The sequence below is a fragment of the Tenrec ecaudatus genome, chromosome 2 (genome assembly GCF_050624435.1).
Source record: "Tenrec ecaudatus isolate mTenEca1 chromosome 2, mTenEca1.hap1, whole genome shotgun sequence".
Classification (NCBI taxonomy): Eukaryota; Metazoa; Chordata; class Mammalia; order Afrosoricida; family Tenrecidae; genus Tenrec; species Tenrec ecaudatus.
Window position 1 is genome coordinate 19,638,427 of NC_134531.1, and position 17,741 is coordinate 19,656,167.

Here is a 17,741-nt window from a genome sequence, read left to right on the forward strand (position 1 = left end):
TCTGCGTTTCTGAGTGCTCACGCTAGAATCCGCAGTGAAGAGTGAAATTCTGATGAAAATCCATCCAAGCCCTTGTGCCTCACCTTTTCCAAACATCATGCCTTCCCTTCAACGATCACCAAAGGTCAGTGGTACAGGGTAATTGATGATAAGTCATGAGTCCTTTCTGGACCACTTGATTCATGGGTCAGGAGTGGAGACTTGCAACATGAGGCTCCAAAGATCCTGTTTGGACTCTGTAGAAATCCTTCCCTCTGAGGCCATGTCTCGGCCCATGTCAAGGCAATGATGGGGGAATAAATGGTACAATGGAACAAATGATTCTCCCTTCATGGGTTAGTTTCATGTCATATATATGTTACAATGTAGCCTAAATTATAGAAAATAATATTCATTTAGTATATTTCATGAAATCATTCATTCTTTTTATTATTCTAAAATTATATTTTTAGATTCACCACAGTGCAAAATTTGGTCCTTTTTTTAAGGAAAACAATGTTTCAAATAACAAGTACATTTTATAATACAGATGATTTCTTATAATAAAATATTGGAAAATTGTCCCCCTAAGGCTAGAAAATTCATGGTGCTGTGGGGTTATATCTTAGAGTAGTATTTTCAAACCTGCCCGTATTTTTAAACAAGCTATTATTCAAACACTTTGAGATTTTATAGTCACTGTACCAAAAAGAACCAGAGAACATTCTACCATTTCAGGAGATAGGATATGAGAAAGAGCCAATGGTTCTGAAGGAATTTCAAACTGAATTGAATGCATTAGCCAAAAGCAAGCTCCAGAAATTGATGGATTGCCCATTGAAATGTTTCAGCAAGCTGAAGAACTAGAACTACTCATTCATCTAAGACAGGAAATTTGGGAAAGAGCTACTTGTTAACTGACCAGAAGCATGCCTGATTCTAGCCATGCTATTTTCAATGATCGCATATGCATGTGAAATTTGACATTCCGTAAGGAAGACCAAGGAGCAATAGCTGCATTTGAACTACAGCGTTGACAAAGAATATTGAAAAGTGCCATGATCTGCCAGAAGAACAAACTAATCTGTTCTAGAAGTGCATCTAGAGGGCTCCTTAGAGGCAAGGCTGGTGCTACTTCATCTCACAAACTGTGGACGTGTTGTCAGGAGAGACCAGTCCCTGGAAGAGAACATCATTCTGCTTAGTTAAACACAATGAATATGACTCTTCCAGTCATAATTCCTAATCTGATATGTTACAATTATGAATTACATATGCCTTTGGCTATAGTCCCATTCTGGAGGGTGTTTTGTGCTAACAAACAGGAATAGGATGAGATTGAGATCTGACATGTCAGTCTGGGTAGACTAGAGAAACAAATTCATAAACACACATATGTGTATCAGAAAGAATTTTATATACAAGAGCAGTGGAATATTGAGAAAACATCCCAGCCCAGTCCAGGTCATGTCCATAAGTCGGATATTAGCACATATGTCTGATACCAATCTATAGAGTCCTCTTCAGACTCATGAAACACATGCAATGATTTCAAATGCAGGAAGATCACAGGGCAGTGGGTGTATAGTTTTGTGACTACAATGGCATTAGGATCATCTCAGCGCTGGCAGGGTTCTCCCCGGGCTCCACCATTTTTCAGGGCATGGGGTCTATCAGCATAGTGCCATGTGTCTTGTCAGTAGAGAGTCTCCAAAGGAGTGAGCTGAGAGAGATTGTCTCCTGCCTCCAAGGAGGAAATACAGAATTCCCAGGATTCTCAGGAAAAGACTATGCCCACACAGAGGCCTCATTGTCTATGTGTGGGGGGAGGCTCACAGCCATCCTCCCAGTTGCCAGACTGCAGTGGGCCCCACTCCCTGCTGTTAAAGACAATGGACACCTGCAGACATCTATTTGGTTCCAGTAGGTGGGGTTTACACCCTACTGATAATGGTTCCTATGGAGATCTAGGGAATAGGTCAAAGTTAAGCCACCACCCTAAACCTAGAATCTGCCCATCTTGTCACATGTATATCCCCGTCCCTCCTCTTCCTATTGCGTGTATGTCCCTAGACCACCCCTCTCATTACTGTATTACCTATAGCACAGCCCCTTCCAGTGACGTATGTCCTCACCTGTAATTAGGGGGCTTGCAACTCCCTAGAGAATAAAAAAGGGACCTGGGCTAGCATTAAAGATCTCTCTCTCTCTCTCCCTCCACGTGGATCATCAGCGGGGCTGAGGTGAGCATGCTACTATGAATTGTGTCTGACTCCATTTATTTCAATACTTCACTTCTATCTCTCATGCTCTCTATAACTTTACTATAATCTTTACTTATTATCGCTGTATAATTGCGCCTACCGGACCCGCAATGATGTGTTAGGGGCTGGCTTCCCCTGACAGCTATGATCCCATTGACAAATTAGACTCCACCCCTTCACTCTCAATCCTCTCAAGTCCCAAATTGACCCCAGTTTATGTAACTTCCATATGACCTTATTTGAAGATTTGAATGGGACCACTCTGGTCACTGATACTTGTCATAGAATTATATGCTAATAGCTGAGCAAACAAAACTGATTTTGGAGAGGAACTGGAAGACGTATGAGTCTAATGTTTTCTGGAAACCTCCTGCTTGATGCCCTAGGTCATATGCACATAAATAAGATACAGTCCAGGGGTGCGGAATGTATTTGGGGGAGACTGGATTGCACCATGTAATTCCCATCAAATAACATTCCTCTGCATGGGTTTGGTAAGAAGAGGGGGAAATACTTATAGGACATGCCTGCCAGTAATTGACAAGAAGGCCCCCTGCAGTGCCATGATGTTGCATATACAACGAGCCCACTGGGAAGCACGGAGTGGGATCTCATTACTGGCAAGAGGCAGTCGCAAAGCGTGAGTACTAGAACCCAACTAAACCCTAAACCGAACAATTGCCAATGAGTGGATTGCAACTCATAATGACCCTTAGGAATAGGGTTTCCGAATATTAAACTTTACAGAGCAGAGAGCCTCACCTTTCTCTCATAGTGAATTTGAACCACTGACCATGTGGTTTGTAGTTCAATGTTTACTTGACAGGGCAAACAGGGCTCCTGCAATAGATACAGCATGGTGAAGAAAAAAAGAAAAAACCCAAAGAACATTCTATCATTAGGTAGGTATTCGATATCACAGAGCAGAACCGAACTACTTATTTTACATGTAGTACAAGCTTTGGTGTTGGCAAGAAATGAACTATACACCATAAACGTATCTTATTAGCTGTACGACTTTGGACGAGATCATAATCCTTGGGTCGCAGCTTTGTCATTGGGAAATGAGGGCTAAGAATATTAACTGCCATGGTTTCTGTGAAGATTAGGTGTTTGAATTAAGACTTTATAAACCAGTGTGTTGCTTATAAGATTTCACATCCTCAATAAGTGGTACTTGCATGGGATTTACACTTTGCAATAAAGGACTAAAGACAGAGCTTTTGAATGCCCTTGTTTTTCATATTAATGTAATTGGAAGAAACTGCACCTGATTTTATTGAAATTACAGTGCTTGAAAATTTAAATCTTTCAGGTCTCCTAATTAGTTTAACTTCTTTCAAAAGAACAATCCCGTTAATATTATTTGGGGGAAAGACCGTAGTACTATTTTTAGTGTAAAATAAATGCACACATTTAATCCTTTGTGATAAAGTCTCATGAACTTGTAGTTTCATATAACAATTAAAGTACCAGAAGTCAAAGCACACACAGAGCACGAATAAGAACAGAAACATCTTCCCTGAACAAGTACAGGCTTTATGATTTAATTGTATTTACACTGATGAGTGCACACAAAGGAAAATCAATTTGTGGGAGTTTATTCCATTGGTATTGAAATTGTATCTTCCTTGATAGGCTTGGCACAAAGTGAATAGTTTGTCTTCTAAATTCATTAAATTATTCTTCAGCTATATTCTGGGGTATTACAAAGTTTTAGATTGCCTTGCTAGTTGGGTGTTCAAAATTGCTTTTCTAAAACTACAGAGTACTAACTTTCAATATTTACCAAAAGTATCTCATTTCTTATAAAGCCACAATGAAAGGCCATGAAGTGAATATAAATATCCAATTTATTCAAGGTTCTGTTAGAATTATTCTTCAAATATAAAAAGAATAGACTAAGAACCTAAACTTATATCATCGGTTATTTTCTCTACCAATTTACCTGGTCTGCCTTTATTATTTCTATAATCATACCCTTACAACTTGCCCAGTATTCTTTCTGAAAGAACTGAAATATCCCCTAACTAAATTGCAGAAAATCTAAGGATAAAAATGAAAAAAAAAATCAGATGTATTCATCAAAACAAGACAAAGTGCCACTCCTCCCCTGACATGCAATCATGCAATCCCCTGATAAATCAAGACAACCAACTCCCTCATCCCTTCATCTCAAGGGAATGGGGCTGGGCTATGAGCTGAGTTTCTCAGAGAGAGGCTCTTCCAGCCGTTGACCAAAACACAAAAACAAAACGCCTGAGCTGACTGCCATAGAGTTGATTTTGATTCATACTGACCCTCAACATGGTTTCTGCGCAGTCTTTACAAGAGCACTTCACCTTTTTCCCACAGAAGCGCTGCTGCCCTTGACCTAGAGACTTAGTTGCAAGAAGGCAATCTTGACTGTGATTATCAGGGCTTTTGCGAGGCTATGCATTTTAAAGTCTGGATTGGGGAGCCTTCCTTTGCTTCATCTCCATACTTGTTTAGGGATTTTATGTCTTTGTTCAAAAACGAATTCACTTATTCTCTGGGATGTGAGAATCTTGGCTGATAATCAAAAGATCTCCAGTTTGAAACCCATCAGCTTCTCCAAAGGGTAAAATCATGGCAGTCTTCTTCTGTAAAGATTACAGCTTTGGAAACTCTATGAGGTAGTTCGACTCTTTTCATTAGGGCGATATTTGCCACATTAAACTCTACCAAACAGGATATAATCATGGAAAGTCATCCTACATAGCAAAGTGTTACCAATACGTTTATAGATTTTTAAAATCTGATTTTCTTTTTCCAGGGCCCTAAGTCCTACAGTTTTATAGAAGACACTTATAACCTATATGAATTTTAGCTTCCTTCTACTTAAAACTCTTTCTTTTATTATCACCTTGTTTATTACTTGTGGCTGAACATATTCCAAACAATAGTGCAATAAAACAATAAACATGTATTATTTCAGAATTTGAAAGGGTCAACAATCCTAACAAGGATTCACTGGGTTCTCTGGCTGAAGAATTCACAAGATGTTAGTCAAGATGTTGTCTGGGGCTGCACACTGTCATCCCATCAGTTCTGACTCATGGTGAACATGTAGGTCAGGGGAGAATGGCAGCTGTCGATTTCTGAAACTAACATTTAACAGTATCTCTTGTAATATAGCCGTCATATTTCTTCTGTGGAGCGCCTAGTGGTTCTGAACTGCTGACAAAGCAATTTGAAGCTAAATTTACAAAGCACAATACTGCAGGCTAGAATAGTAGCTAGTTTTGAAAAAATAAACCAAAAGAGGATGAACTTCCTAGTTCACTCAGTAGCTAGTTGCAAGCTTTGAATTCTCACCACCTAGCTGTTACTAACTGGCATGGCTTCCTTGCTACATGGGTTTGTCCATAGACCAGATCAGACCAGGGCAGAGAGTTTTCCATAGATTAAGTGAGATGGGACTTCTAAGTTGAAGGATGCAGTTATTTTGTTACATAATCATAGAAATTAGATAGTCACTTCTGTAATACTCTCTTTGATAGAAAATACTCAGCATATGTATCCTGCACTTAAAAGAAGGAAAGAGTCCAGTTGGTGCTCACCATAAGGCTGACCTTTTAGGTTGGTGATGCAAGTCAGCTCGTCAATCCCTGGGGAAAAGATGAGGCAGTTGTCCTAAAGCTTTACAGACGCAGGAATCCTATCTAGGATTGCCAGGAGCCAGAACAAACTTGATGACAGTAGCTTTCTCATCAGTGTAGCATCCTACCCTCAGTTGGTTAGGGCACTGTCCTTCCAAATCTACTTATGGATTTAAATTGCCTACGACTTCAGTCTGTGTGCTGAAAAAATAATCAAAGCAGGTAGACTCTCCAAAGAAGAATGCAGCCTCAGGACCTGGGGAGGGCTTCTAAAACACCTGTGATACACAGATGACCGACCTTGCTTGCTGAAAGAGAGATCAATTTGAAGCACTTGCTGATATGGGTCAAAGATTTCTGTTTTCAATTTGAATTGCAACTCAATGTAAAGGAGACCAGTATTATCATGACTGAATTAATAGATAACATCATGATACATGGAGAATATTTAAGTTTGTCAAGTATTTTATCTTGCTGGGATCTATAATCAATGATAACTGAAACGGCAGTGAAAAGACCAAATTGCATTGGGTAAATCTGCAGCATAAGAGATTTTTAAAGTGTTGAAGAGGAAGGTGATTACTTTGAGGACTAAGGTGCACCTCACCCACTCTGTGATATTATTAATGGCCTCACGTACATATGAAAGTTGAACATTGAATAAAGAAGACTGAGGAAAGTCAATGCATTTGAATGATGTCGCCGGTGAAGGATATTGAAGTACCACCTACTTTCATAAGAACAAATATATCTGTCTTGAAAGAATACAGACGAAATGCTGCCTGGAAGCAATTCTCAGTTGGAAACTGAAAAATGTCTCATTGGAATTCGCAAATGGTTCAATAGTAGAGAAATGAGACATGTTACTCCAGGTGATTTTGAACTAAGAGCCTTTTGGCTTATACTCAAACTATGTGCTCTAACTAGGCACAAGGACAATGGGGAGATAAAGAATGATGGGCAGTGGTACCTTAGATCAGTCCACATACTCACCCACATCACCTTCAGTGCTGGTTGCCCTACTAGAGATCAAGTCCAAGATAATGTGCAAGATGGTAGCATAAGGAAACAGTTTCATTAACTACTAGCTTTCAATTTCTATTGCGCACTAAAAAGGAGACATTATGCTGTTACACAAGACTCACTGCCTTTTTTCATCAGTGGAGAAAATACAGCCATATCTTGTTTGTATCCCACCAGCATCACTGATTTGAAAACCTTATTACTTTGAAAAGAAAAATCGCACTATCAGATTCTGACTCCTAGTGAGTCTACCTAGGGTTTCTGACTTTCCAAACTTTAATGGGAACAGGCAGTCTCAATTTCTTTTCCTGCTCATCAGCTAGTGTGTTTAATTTGCCAGCCTTGTAGTTAGAAGCCCAGTTCACCTAACCTACAGTGTTACCATGGTTTTATATGAAAAGAAAATGGAGAGCTAATCATCTAGTTACTAAATTCAGTGTACGCAGTCTGTGAGTTCTTCTTGGAAATCTTTGCAGTAATTAGCAAAGTTATATAGATGTAATTTATCATGATCAACTTCCAAATAATTTCATAGGTAAACAGATTTAACTTTAACCTAATTTTTCTTCATCAGGTATAATATACATATGGATTTAATCACTATTTATCCCAGCTAAAAATCTGTTTTCAATAAAGTTAGCATCTCAGCACTTTTGATAACACATCTAATTTGTCATCCAATTTTTATTCTGCAAAAGTAAAAAAATCTAGCAAGATCAAGGTGCTCCAAAAATAAAATAAGCAGTATATTGAAAAACATATTGATAGCTAAAATATAGAGAAAAATGACAATGCCTATTGAAAAAGCTACTCCCTTAAAATGCACAAAATGTAGGCTCCTATGTAAATGAGTTTGATAAAAAGATAATATAAAGTGAATCATATACTATATTATCTGAAGTAAACTATATTAAAAACAAATATTAATCTGAAAGGTACAAAAATCTTATTTTCAAAATTGAGACTATGTATTTTTCCTTGTTTTGAAACCCATTATAAAGTTGTGTGATTACAAAAAATAACAGCTTTTAAGTTTTTAAAAAAAGCTTTGACTTCTAAATTAGCTTTTGTACATGATTCTCTAAGACAAAATTTCATTTTATATAATTGTATGTTAAGTAAACCCTACACCCAACAATGGTTTAAACAGTAAGCTTCATGTGAATGTAAACTAAGTATATATATTTTAAAATTATTTTATTGGGAGATCTTACAACTCTTGGGTTTTTTTAAAATCTTACAACTCTTATTACAATCTGTACACTGATTGTATCAAGCATATTTGTACGTATGTTGCCATCGTTCTTTTCTAGACTTTTACTTTTTATCGAGCCCTTGTGATCAGCTCCTCTGTTTTCCTTACCTCCACTCCCTCCCTCATAACTCCTTGATAGATTTTAAATAATTATTATGTTCATATCTCACCCTGACTGTTGTCTCCCTTCCCCCATGGTTTCTGTTGTGTGTGATGATGCAGTGGTTATTGGGATCATTTCCCCTCCTTCCCTCCTCCTTCCCCCTTCGCCATGTCTTTCTGGTATCATTATTCCCATTCCTGTTCCTGGGTCCTCTGTGTCGTGAACTTTTATCTCATCTATACCCATGTACATGCTCCGGTCTAGTACAGAGAGAGAAGCAGCACTGGGGTCATGATAGTGGGGGGTGAGGGAGCCTCTAGGAACCAAAGGAATATTGTGTATTTCATCTGTGCATTACTGAGCCCTGGTGGACTCATCATCCCTTCCCTGCAACCGCCTTGTGGGGTGATGTTCCACTGTCTACAGATGGGCTTTGGGTCTCTGCTCTGACCCCCCTCATTATCAACAATATGTTTGTTTGTTTGTTTGTTTGTTTGTTTGTTTGTTATGGGTCTTCTGATGCCTGTTACCTTGTCCCAATGACACATCATGATCACACCAACTGGTGTGCTTCATCCATGTGGACTTGTTGCTTCCCTGCTGGATGGGCGCTTGTTTAACTTCAAGAAGAATAATTTTTTGAATTAAAGTGGAATCGATCAAAATATAGCCAGCTACTCATTCACATACGTTTTCATACACTAATAAATGGTTACTGGATATCTCCTCTTTCAAGTATCATGCTGGTCTAAGAAATACGACTTGTTGTTTGATGCCAGGAAATGGGCTGTAATGCTTCGCTTATGTCTATTAGAAGAAAATATTACCAGATCATATGCCATCTTCATGATTGTCAATATAAGTGAGTCCATTGCTTCAGCCACCATAATGAGGGTTTCTCATGAAGGACCTCATTTACCTCAATAACAGTTCATTTTATAGAGCCTTATGCCCTTTCCTTGTCACTAACATTCACGAGTGGCATGACTAGAAGCCCTAATGGCATCACGGGTTAGGAGTCAGGCTGCTAATTGCAAAGCCAGAACTGGACACGCCAGGGGAGAAACGTGCGTCTCTCTCCCCCTGTGAAGAACTGTAATCTCAGAAGCCCAGAGGGGCATTTCCACTCTGCCTGTGGGGTTGTGATCAATCATGAACAACTGCATATAATGACATGTCCCAAGTAAGCAATCACCCTCACCTCCCTGTCTTCTATGGAATGGCCTGATTGTCCTTCTTCTGAAGGGGATTTGTTTAGTGTTCTTCAAGTGAACGGTAGTGCCAACAACAGTTTCCAGCACCAAAATCTGAATACATCGATTCTTCTTGTGCCTCCCTTTCTCTGTGTCTAATGTCACATAGTTATTAGTAACATCTTCTCTTTTGAGATCTTTAGGAAGTTAATTTGCAGAACATTGGGCCAGTATAAGACATCATTTGACTTCTTGACACCTGTTCCCATGAAAACTGATTGCTGATGTGAGTAGAATGAAGTCATTAATAATTTCAATGATTTTCTTCTGTATTATAATATTTATACAAATATGGGTAGATGTAACTGATGGCAACCTTATGGTTCAAAATGAGGAAATAAAATGTGAGGGGGTACCTCTCTTCCCCAAAATGGAATATTTTTTCAAAGCTATGTATTTATTTATTCACCAAACAGCCTTTTTTAGCCTTCAAAGTAAACTTAATACATTTATCAAATTTGTGATTCCATTACTGGAAATATTTCACAAGCCCATCTGTTTGGATGGCTGACAATACCAGTCTCTTTTTTCTTCTTCACCTCTTCTACGTTATCAGATCGCTGTTCTCTCATGTCCCTCTGCATTCATGGAAACAAAACAAACCAAAAAGCCACACGGAGTGAGGCCAGGGGAGTAAGGTGTGTGGGGCAAGAGAGGCATGCAGTATTTTGCCCAAAACTGGCACATTGAGATGGCTGCGTGAGCAAGTGCATTGTCATGGAGGCAAAACCTTTCCTCACCTGCCAAAAACCAGGCCTTTTTTGTAGCACACTATTATGCAATCTTTTCAGAACCTCTAAATAGAAAGTGATTAACCGTCTAACCTGGTGAAATGAACTCCAAATGCATTTTAAACCATTCAGGAAGTTGATGAACATCCAGAATGAAATCTGTCATCCATTGGCATTTCCCCTTTTTTGAAATGAGAAAACCGTTTGCACATGAGATTTTCCTATATTGCTGTCCTTGTAAGCTGTATTCAACATCACAACAGTTTCTGTGTCATTTTTCCAGAGCCAGATACAAAATTCCACAGCCACATGCTGTTGTCTTACATAGGCCATCACAAAAAAAATGAGGTTCATGTGATGCTGCTTTTATGAAAATAACCGCTGGGACCAGAGAGAACCTTCCCAGGCAATGGCTATGAGGCACACTAACCCAGAGCAACAAGTTGGATGCTTTCCTAGTGAGGGGGAAAAAATGCAAACTATGAAAGCTACGTTCCACGCAGCATAATCCCAGGTTTTGGGGGGCACTTTCTCATACATTTAAATAAAATATATCTAGCTATAGAAAAAAATTTGGGCAAAGCATAAAATGGTTTAAAAATTAGTAGAGTAGTCCTTAGAATGAGTAAGGAGGTTTCACTGAGACAGTACCATGTAAGTTGAGAGGTGAAAGATGAGGAATTAGCCACAAGAAAATGATGAACATCGATTTCTGGATCAAGATTTAGGAGCATATACCTGATTTCTTAATTTTTCAAAATGGGGTACTATTTGGGAGAAGTAAGATGAATTGAAGCTACACTGAATGTCTCCCCCCGCACTCTATTTTTGTGCTGGACACCATAATATTTTGTAACTTCCCGCACTGAACTCATAGATGATGCTCATAATTATAGGCTATATTATAGAAGTTAACATGTTAAAATTTGCATGAAAAAAATTATAAGAATACAGTGTTGAGGAGAGTGCCTTCTCTGTGGTAAGTGTAAGCAGAACCTCTGGCCCTCAGCCTCTTGGCCATGAGCACAGTAAAGGCCCAAAGGGCATATCACTGCAATGCTAGCCTCAATAAGAAGCCATTTACTTTCCACACTTTAAGTCAGCAACCCAGTTTGCCCAATTAAGTGCCCAGAGGCACCTGACTCCACCAGACAGCCCCTTGCCCAAGCTCTTAACTGTACTTGACCGAGGGATGAGAAATCCATCCCTCTGGTTCATATTCTGGATCCTAGTTCTGCTCTGCTGTTTCTCCACCATTCTGCTGATGTCAACAGTTGTCTCCTGAATCTACCAGGTTCACTGGGCTTTGAGAAGAACGATAGAGCCATAACTGAAGTGGAAACAATGAGGATAATTTTGGAGGATGATTATCTTTTAAAGGCCAAGTTTTTCTCATATTTGATTCATGACAGTAATGGTGTCATCATTATAAATGGGTGAAGCCAGACACCTTTATTCTCTCTATCTCCCTCTCTCTTTTTAAATAAGGTTCACACAGAAGAAATAGAGAAAATGTAGGCATGGTGAGATTTAATTATGAGATAAAATTCAATAGGTGACATAACTTTAAAAAAAACAGACATGACTTCTAAATTTCTGGGTCCAACAAGCAGATAAGCAGTGTCATCATTGCTGTGACAGAATACATTATTGATCATGTAAATTGTAGTCACTATTCAAATTTGAGAATAAATGAAATATAAGAGATTATAATATGGCCATTGGATTGTCAGATAGTCTACTCTTAGAAGTGTTAGTAAAATAAGACAATCTGTTTCATTTGTAGCATGTTATAATCTTCTCTGTTATTATATAAATACAGGTATTAAGTCACTGACTTCAAATTGAAAGTATTAGTCATGAGCTTTACCCTTAGAACTCAAGTATTATGTGTAGAAGTAAATGTAGTGGATTTGAATACATCATGAATATGAAAAAATATTGTTAGATGACTTTTGAAAGTGAAGCAGGAAGCACAGGTGTCACCATGAAAACAAATTTAAGATGTGTTTCTGTGTTTAAAGTAAGCTTCAAGGGTCACACAACGATACATTTTAATGAAATACATTTTAAATTATGGAATTCTTAGAAAAATATTTGTTATTACTGAGTAGCTATTATACTTAATTCATTTAACTCTACTTGTTTATGGAAAAAGAGGCTATCAGAAATAACACTTCATGATGAAACCGCCAATGGGGTGGGGGATGATCATCTTTGGGGAAACAATTTCATAAGTCTGAATGTTGCAATGGTACAAATTCACATTTCACCAGATGAGCCTTTCCAATAGAAATATGCTTGTGAGACAAAAGTTCCATTTGCATTCTCTCCTGTGGTTTTCCAGCAGGTGTTTACAATCCTTTAGCTATAATGCAACTACTATTATAATGGGTAATGATTTCAGTCTTTTAAGTAGATATAGTGTAAAACCTGCAATAACATTTTTACATCCTCATAAAGGAAATGCAAATATTACCTTTGCTTTTTTATATATCCCAAGGGTACATATAATGCCATTGGCATTTTACATACACATGTATAACCACATATATATATACATAAATATGTATTTGTATATATGCTACATGGCATACAAAGTATAGAGAAACAGGTTAATTTAAACAATCTAGACCTTAAATGCCATATTCTTTTGTATCTCTCCCTTTCTTTTTGTATTTCTTGTTTATGTGCTGTCATGTGTGTGGATATTTCCTTATCACTTTCTCTTCCTTTTACACAAATACAGACACTGAATATGAAAGACAATAGTCAAAACCTGCTAGTGCCATACATAGCAGAATTTCCAAAAATAGTTGAGTGTTCTTTAAAATAAGTAGCAAACTTAGAATACTCAAATGCTATTAAAAGTTTTAATGACATAAATCCACATAAAATACATAATTCACATAAAATACAATTAATTCTTCAATCTTATTTTTAAAGTTCTGCAATTATCAACACTATCAATTTTGGGATCTGTTCTTCTTTGTTTGACTTATTGTTATTACATTTCCATTTCCCCTCCATCTTCCCTGCCATGGCCCTAGGACATTGTACTCCAGTTTCTGTTTCCATCAAACACCACTTGTGTTAGGCAGGGTTCTATAGAGAAACAAAACCAGGACACTTATGATTATGTATAAGAAAGGATATGTTTATTTAGTGAGAGGAAAACAACAGCTAACTAATTCACACAGATGTGCAGAACTCAGTCCAACTCACTTTTGGGAGACATTAAATATACTGAAGTTCCTTACAACACACACTAGTCTCTTGTCCAAAGTCGGGGAAGCAGACAGCAAAGTGGCTGGTGGGAGGTGAGAAGTCTGCCAGCAGGCATCTGAGGATATGAGGTCGGATAGCAACAACAGGGAGATGATATGTTGGGGAAGGTGTAGCACAGACCGGTACAGCAGCAGCTTAGCCAAGCATGTCATGACAGAGCTTCAAGGATTCGCAAAATGGCAATAAGATCCACCATGATGATTCATGGTTGGCTCTGTCCACAGATAGGGCAGACCAGAAAACTCAGGCAGCAGCACACTGGTTTGATCATCAGAGAAGAAGAGGAATATGCCTCCAATCAATCTGGAAACTGATTAACAAGCTAACCTCCACCCACAAGTTCTTACGGGAGTCATGTTGGCATAAAACACCTATCACATTTATCTAACGTGGATTTCATAGACAGAAAAACATGCAAAATCCAAACTAAAACAAATAAATAAGAACTGTCAAAAATTAAACAGGAGAAAACCTTATTTGTAAATAAAGCAGATAATACTAAACACTGGAATAAATATACAAATGAGTCAAAATGGATCTCAATGACAAAGTGTCACATTTGAACTTAACTACATCACATCCCCTGTTCTATAATCAAAGAGGCTTAATTTACCTGGGGACCTTGCAAATGGATTTTGGGGTTTCAGTGTAACCCATAGCCTTCTGCAAAACTGGGCATTCAGGATTTTAGACTTTAATACTGTTCTCTCCACTAAAAATGGATTTTATCATTTACAATCCTTGGATCACACAGGTTGCTGTGCTTTTTCTGTGTGGACTTAGCTGACAAATCACTTAGTTGCTTGCTTGTTTGAATACAAGCATTTAAGGCCTCAGACACGATTTTTTTCTGATAGCCAGACACTACCTAATTTCTTCACCACATTTTGCTATAGCACCATAACTTTAATGACATTTTCATGAGACAAGAACCCAGCAAGGCCAAATCATAAGAATTAATTAATTTTAGATTAGGATTATGCTGAATTGTGAGCTCAAAATCTATTTATATATCTATGGTTTATATATGTCCTTGGTTAGCTTTAGAGGCATCATTGTGATTTTTGTAGAGAACAGTATGAATCCCCCAAAAGCCATGTGCTTATTGTGTTAGGCAAGGTTGACCAGATCAGAAACACTCATATATATATATATGCAAGACAGAGCTTTAGATCAATACTTATATATAATATATTATATATAAATGTATTATATCAATGATTGTATATTATATCAATAATTATATATTATATAAATAACTATATATAAAGCAAAATCTCAGCCCAGTCCAACTAACACCATAAGTCTGGTGTTAGTCCATCAGTCCAATGCTAGTCCAACAGTCCCTCTTCAGACTCAAGCAGCCACATGCAAGGATGCAGAATGGAGGAAGATCACACCCAGGTGGGTGCACAATCGTGTGGATCCAATGGCAGTGGTTCTAGCAGCCACTAGACTCTTCCAGCAAGAAGGTGATTGGAGAGAAAAAGAGGGAGGGAGGTCTTCAGAGCCCTACTTCTGAGAAGGCCAGTCTCATAGGGAGGCAGCAGCAGGCTGTGAGCTGATTGACAGGTTGAATACCATCTCAACACTTTTATCTGAAATTATGTAACTACCATAATAATTCTGTTAATGTTGCTGTGTTAGGTGCAATCAAGTCTGTTCTGACCCATAGTATCCTTATGTACAACAGAATAAACATTATATTTGATTGTGTCATTGATTTAGGACATAGTATAATATTTAAAACACTTGGGGAAAGGGTTTTATTAATTAAAAAACCACATGATGTTGCCTAAGAACAATATTGTATTTATTGCAGTTCCATTTGGAGGCATTAAAGAAAATAAATGGAGGAACATTCTAACATAATTTCTGAAATATGAAAAACAAAAACCAAATGATTAGATTCAGAAGAATCATAAAAAAAAACAAAAAACAGACCCAAAAAACCCCTCCAAGCTCACTGCCATCAAGTTGATTTCAACTCTGACTCAACTTGCAAGTTAAACTACCTGTAGGACACCGAACTTGTGGACTGTGTCGCTATAGTTTGTGATTCCTTCAAGACCTGCGTCACCACGCTACTGGAGAATATATCTCTTGAACTGTGGACTGTAGGACCCTGTCATCTGGCTGACTGCTAGTGACCTGCCTTGCTGTTTGCTGCCTGTGGCTGGATTGCCTGAATTGCTCTACAGAGGACTCAGCTGTCTGCTTCTTTGACTTGCACCTGGTGGCCCTGGACTTCAAGGACTGCCAGTGTATTAGCTGTCTCACCAAAGTGAGTTGCACTGAGTCATTTGTACTGCTTTATAGACTAATTAGCTGTTTATTTCTTGTGTTTGTATCTATATCTAGATCATATATATCTATGTAAAACCATAAGTGTCTTCATCTCGTTTCTCTAGAGAACAGTGTCCGTGGTCATTCCAAAAACATGTGACCAAGCAGAAGGCAACATTCAGGGAACAATATCATTAACATCGCATGAGAGTACTATATTGCTGAGGACCATTCAGCAATGGTTACATAAGTACATTGAGAGAAAGCTACCAGAACTTCAAGCCAGATTCAGAACAAGACCTGAAACAAGGGAAGTCATTGTGGAAATTGAATGGACTTGCTGAAATAAGAGAATGCAAGCAAGATACTTACGTGTGTTTTATTGACTGTGCAGAAGGCACTCACAATTGAGAGGAAGGGGATTAACAGCAAATTGCACTGTGCTCATGAGAAACCTATATATGGATCTAGAGCAGTTGTTTAAACAGAAGAGGGAATACTGCTTGTTTAGTCAGTAAATGTGTACGTCTAATTTGTAGCCTTTCACCAAACACATTTAATCTGTGTGATGAACAAATAGAGAAGCAGGACTAGGTGAAGAACACCCCGTCAAGATTATTAACAAGCTGTAATAGGAAAATGATCCAACCTTACTTGCTAAAAGCAGGAAGGACTAGAATTACTTGCTGATGACGAGCAAGAACTGCAGCCATCGGTATGGATTATGACTTAATTTATAGAAAAACAAAATCCTCAAAACTTACCCAATAGGTAAGATCAAGGCACACAGAGAAAATATGGAGGAATTCATTTTGCGTGGATCCAAAGTCAATGATCAAAAAGCAGAAGTCGAGAAATCAAACAACGTATTTCAGGGGCAAATCAGTTGCACAGCATCCTTAAAATGGTCACTGTGAGGACGAAGATGTGCCTACACTAAGCCTGAAGGTTTTCAGTGACCACATATGTGTTTGAAAGTTAGAAAATTAATAAGGAAGACTTTGGAAGAATTTGTGCATTTTCATTTTGTGCCTGATAAAGAACCCTGAGCAAATATATATTTCTTGCAAGAGTACAGTCATATTGCTCCTCAGAAGTGAGGATGTGAATTCTTTTTTGCTCACATACGTTAAATATGTTAAAAGGAAATGCAGGTCTTTGAAAATCAATTATGCTTGAAAAAGTAGAAGTTTTAAGAAAAAGAGGAATATCCTCAACAAAATGGATTGACACAGTTGCTGAAGCAATGAACTCAAAACCAACAATTTTGATAATGGCACAGGACCAGGCAGAGTGTCACTCTGTTATATATAGAATCACTTTGAAATGGAGATGATTTGAGTTTACCTAACACAAGCAATGATTGCAAATTAAAACAAGGGGAAATAAAAATCAGAGAAGTAAAAACAGTATAATGAATAAAAATAAAGTAGCATATAAATCAAAAGCTGGATAAAAACTAAAATTACTATGTAAGAAAACGATATAATTTTTTAAGGATACTGACTAAAAGTTGATAAAGATTGTATCCATAATGAATTAGGACAGGCCTTAAGATGAGGGATCTCCCTGCTTGCTTCGGCAGTACATACACTAAAATTGGAACGATACAGAGAAGATTAGCATGGCCCCTGCACAAGGATGACACGCAAATTTTGTGAAGCATTCCATATTTTGAGAATGATGATGGCAACAAATGTATAAATGTTTGACACATGGATCGATGGATGGATGAATGGGTTGTGATAAGACTTGTACGAGCCCCCAATAAAATGATATATATTTATAAAGATCAGGGGTTCCCAATGACCCAGGATTCAACATTGTAGTAAATATTGTGTAGTTGAGCTGGGAAATTGTCATTTTGCAGATGATTACAAATTTAAGCAACACAGAAGTTTTGTAAATTTTCTCTTTTTTTGCCCCCTGCCTAGTC

At 37.9% G+C, this 17,741-nt stretch overlaps 1 non-coding gene across 1 annotated transcript; it reads left to right on the forward strand.

Moving 5' to 3' along the window:
• The first annotated feature begins 17,376 nt into the window (after positions 1-17,376).
• On the forward strand, positions 17,377-17,482 carry LOC142441940 (U6 spliceosomal RNA). The gene has a single exon (XR_012783217.1). It is a non-coding gene; the product is annotated as a U6 spliceosomal RNA (small nuclear RNA).
• The last annotated feature ends 259 nt before the right edge of the window (positions 17,483-17,741 follow it).